This window comes from Gossypium hirsutum, chromosome A06 (assembly GCF_007990345.1).
Source record: "Gossypium hirsutum isolate 1008001.06 chromosome A06, Gossypium_hirsutum_v2.1, whole genome shotgun sequence".
In the NCBI taxonomy this organism is placed as follows: Eukaryota; Viridiplantae; Streptophyta; class Magnoliopsida; order Malvales; family Malvaceae; genus Gossypium; species Gossypium hirsutum.
In genome coordinates, this window is record NC_053429.1 from 58,618,708 (window position 1) to 58,623,833 (window position 5,126).

Genomic DNA, 5,126 nt, shown 5'->3' on the forward strand with positions numbered 1-5,126 from the left:
CCTCATCTTGAATGGTATTTGCATTGATTTGCTCCCTTGGGTTAGATTCAGTGTTACTCGGCAGGCTACCTTGTGGTCATTCAGATATCAATTTAGTGAGCTAACCTATCTGAGTTTCGAGCCCTTAGATTGACGCTTGTTGATTTTTAAGTGATGTCTCGGTATTCTAAAAATGAGTTTCTGACACCGAGATGAATTTTGTTAGCATCTCCTCAAGGTTCAATTTTTCCTCTTGTTGGTAGGGTGGTTGTTGGAAGCCTGGAGGTGGTGGTTGTCGTTAATTTCCTTGGCCTCCCCGTGAGAAATTTGGGTGGTTCCTCCAACCTGCATTGTAAGTATTACTATAAGGATTATTTTGAGATTGAGGATTATTACCCATCTAATTTAACTACTCGTTCTCCATGTTGTGGCCATAGGGTGGGTAATCTGGATTGCTCGATCCACCTCCACTTGCTTCGCATTGCATTATTGGGTGAACCTATGAAGAACTAAGAAAACCGTCAATTTTCTTATTCAAGAGTTTTACCTGATTAGAGAGCATGGTGACCGAATCGACGTTATAAATGCCGGCTACTTTTTTGGCTTTGTCCTCATAACTTGCTACTGATAATTATTCAGTGACATCTCTTCTATAAATTCAAAAGCGTCTTCAGGTGTCTTATTATTGATAGCTCCGCCAGCGACTGCGTCGATCATCTATCGAGTTGGAGGATCCAGGCTATTATGAAATGTTTGAACCTATAGCCAAAGTGGTAACCCATGGTGAGGGGATCTTCTCAACAGGTCTTTGTATCTCTCCCATGCATCGTAGAGTGTTTCTAAATTCATCTGCACAAAAGAAAAGATATCATTACGTAATTTAGCCGTTTTAGCTAGCAGAAAATATTGTAATAAAAACTTTTCGGGCATTTGTTTCCAAGTAGTGATTGACCCTCGTGGTAACAAATTCAACCACTAGTTAGCTTTGTTTCTCAATGAAAAAGGGAATAACCGAAGGAGAATGGCGTCATCAAAAACGCCATTAATTTTAAATGTATCACATAGTTCCAAAAAGTTTGCCAAGTGAGTGTTGTGATCTTCGTCCTGCAAACCATCAAACCGAACAAATTTCTGTATCATTTGAATTGTGTTAGGTTTCAGTTCAAAAGTATTTGTAGCTACAGTAGGTCTAACAATGCTCGATTCAGTTCCTGTTAAAGAAGGTTTAGCATAATCATACGTTGTGTGTGGAGCAAGATTCTGATTAGCAGCAATCGCAGGAGGTAGCAGATTTTCTTGGTTTTCAGCCATCTCCTCAGTTATGGTTGAAGTATCGTTTTCTTGCTCTTCCTCTGTGTATCGTAAACTTCACCTTATCTCTCTTTGGTTTCTACGAACTGTACAATCGATCTCACTATCAAACAGTAATGGTCCCGACGGGTTTCTTCTAGTCATACACTATAAAAACTTGCCAAAAATGAAGAAAATAAAAGAAAATAAAAATTTAAATTGCAAATAAAGTAGAATGGCTAAAGTAATAAAAATTGAGTGTTCCTAATATCCTAGTTCCCCGGAAACGGTGCTAAAAACTTGACACGTGATATTCGTGACAGGTTTTAAATATTTATAATTAATTGTTCTTGAAACTATCTATTATCACGATGAAGGCAAGTGTACCTATCGAACAGTAGTATACTTTTAGCAAGACCGGATTGTCGAACCCAAAGGAACCAAGAGTACTAGTAATTTCCTTCTTTTTATTATCCAGCCTAAAAATTAAAGGATTTGGTTATCTAAACTAATTACTAAACTAAGAGTGCATAGGGAGAAGATTGGGAAAAATCTTTTGGGAAAACTCGATTGATTAAGACAATACCTAAGGAAAAATCCACCTAGACTTCACTTGTTATTTGACTCTGAATTAGACGATTTATTCATTTGACTTGATCCGTAGAAATCCCTAAGTTGTATTATCATCTCTCTCAAGACTAATAACGTCTAACCCTAGGTTGATTAATTGAAATCTCTTTCTAATTAACACCTAGTGTTGCATTAACTCGCTCTATTGATCCCCTTATTAGGTTTCACCCTAATCCGGAAAAATCTTATCACCCTATCTCTAGGAGTGCAATCAACTCTGCTTAATTATGACAAATTTACTCTTAGACAAGGTCTATTCCTCCTCTAAATAAGAGCATTAACTCGAATCAATATCCTGGAATATTAAAACAAGAATTAAGAACACATAATTAAGAACAAGTCAAATATTTATCTTACAATTCAGATAATAATAACAAGATCCGTCTTAGGTTCCATTCCCCTTAGGTATTTAGGGGTTTAGTTCATAATTATAGAAGAAAACATCTCAGAAGAATAATGAATACAAAACATAAAGAAAACCCAAAACCTCTAAATGGAAATTGAAGGGAGATCTTCAGTCTTGATGATGAATTCGGCTTCTGAGATGGACCAATCTGCTTCCCTTGAGTAATTCCTTTCCTCCTACTCTGCGTTCCCTTTCCTAAGTGCCTCCTTAGGTGTTTAAATAGGCTTTAGAATGCCTAAGAGCCCTCAAAATTGGCCTTTTTCGAATAGGGTTATACTTGGGCTCGACAACGACACGCCCGTGTGTGATTACTCCAGCCCATGGTCAAGGCTGTTGAATAGGCACGGGCGTGTAGTCTACCCGTGTAAGTCGTGCTTCGATCTTGCCAAAGGGACACGGCCATGGGACATGCCCGTGTAAGGAAGCCCAGGCCGTGTTGATTTCCTATGTGGGTCTATTTTCTCTATTTTCGGCCCGTTTCTTGCTCTTTTTACTCTCATATGCTCACCTAAGTATAAAACATGAAATTAAATAATTAGGAGTATCGAATTCACCAAATCTAAGGAGAAACCATCCATAAATGTGCTAAGCATGGGACAAAAACATGTATAAATTACGGTTTATCAAATCATATATCGTCATTTGTACTCAAATTCACCTTTCCTTCATATAGCATCTAACAATTTCTCATATGTAACTTTACAAATCACATCTTATTCATTTGATCATATTTCATTTACACATTTTCACATTTCATTTCCATATATATATATCACATAACATTCTTTGCTCATGCACTTACCTTTCATTTTCAAACATTTTATCCATTCCAACATACCTGAATCGAAATGTCATTCACTTAATCATTTTATATCTCGGAATGACCATTGAATCATTTAGAATCAATACGGATACTCAGAAGTCTCGTATATCACATACAATGTCATATCCCAGATATGGTCTTACATGTTATCACATATCGATGCCAATAGCCCCACTATGGTCTTATACGATTCATATATCGATGCCAATGTCCCAAAAATGGTCTTATACGAAATCACATAACTATGCCAATGTCCTAGACATCGTCTTACATGTAATCACTTATCGATGCCAATGTCCCAGACAGGGTCTTACACGAATCATATATCGATGCCAATGTCTTAGACATGGTCTTACATGTAATCACTTATCGATGCCAATGTCCCAGACATGGTCTTACACGAATCATGTATTTCCATGGTCCAACCATGGTCTTTTCCGCCGATTCATCTTTCGTTACAAAACGATTGTGTTCGATCCTGCTTTTTTACTTATTTCGAACATTTAATTTATGTTCCACAATTAAATCAATTATATGAATACATTCATACTATCATTCATCAATTCCATAAATATACATTGAAGTTCGATTATACGAACTTACCTCAAATCACAGATGATTATTCCATGACCTTCTCTTTTCCACGATTTATAATTGATCTATTTGTGTCACGATGAAAACATAATAAATCAATTTGTGTACTAACTCAAATATCAAATCAAGTTCAAACTCAAACCATTCTATCATTTAATTACAATTAGTAAAAATATCTTTATTCCTCACAAATGATCAACACAAACATAGTCATTACGCAATTCATTCCACTTTGAACAACATGAATATAGTAGGAATTTATAATAGTCCATGAAACCTAAAAGAAAGTCTCAAAGACTTATATATTTGGATAACATTAAGATACTCTTTAATAAACAACATTTATACACAAAATCAAAATATGGCAATATAATTAGGTATTTAATATCAATTCAGACAGCATTTAAATTCTACTTTCCAGCAGCCCAATTGACCCACCGAAATAAACTTTAATAATAATTAACAGTTAACTTATTATTGCAGCACATATTAATCACTAATTACACTCTCTTTGACAATTTAAACAACATTAATTAGCATTATTATCATTTTCTTTATTCTCCTGTTGTAATATATAGTCCATAAACCGTCTAAACAATATAAAAAATACGGCTATTTATCACTACTTAATCAACTCATTAACTAACACTTATAACATAAATTCTATAGCATTCACTCTACTTTTATCCTCATTTAATAACTTGAATAACGGTCACATTTACCCTCTTTAACATTCAGATTTTTACACATAAGCTGCCACTAATAAATATCATTAATATAACACATCAAAAGGCATTCGGTCATACATATGCAACATTAGTCTGGTCTTTTATTATCTTCCCAGCTACATTAATAACAGTATCAAACACTCTCTTTCTCAAGTTTCAGACATAGTAAATACATCACTATATATTCATTGGAAACTTCAACCATTATTAACATAATTTAAGGCCACTCAGACTACATTTATTGACATCTAAACAACAATTTACTGCTGCATTTATACATCAAACAACGGTCTATAAAACAGCATGCATACACCCTTTTCTAAGTATCCTTATCACCATAATATTCAATTTCATCAACCATGATCGACCAGTAATAACAGAGTAGCAATTAACAATACTAATAGGGGTACAATTTGGACAGCAACTAACAGTTTTCCCAATTCACAAACACAAAAGAATAAAAGTTCAGGGAAAACTTGCTAATATTTCCCACCACTGATTCTATCAATTCAAATTTTGTTCCTTCCTTCACACATTCGGTCAAACTTAAATCAATAAATTTAACCATAATTTATCAATAAGAAGATATAGGTAAAGGAGAGTTTAGAAGAAGTACCCTTCCACTTCAAAATTTTTAACTTCTAAGCAATCAATTTCATAGTGTTCCACTACTTGT

General features: G+C 34.7%; 1 non-coding gene across 1 annotated transcript; it reads left to right on the forward strand.

Annotated features, from left to right (window-relative positions):
• The first annotated feature begins 754 nt into the window (after window positions 1-754).
• LOC121231193 (small nucleolar RNA R71) lies at window positions 755-861 on the forward strand. The gene has a single exon (XR_005929260.1). It is a non-coding gene; the product is annotated as a small nucleolar RNA R71 (small nucleolar RNA).
• The last annotated feature ends 4,265 nt before the right edge of the window (window positions 862-5,126 follow it).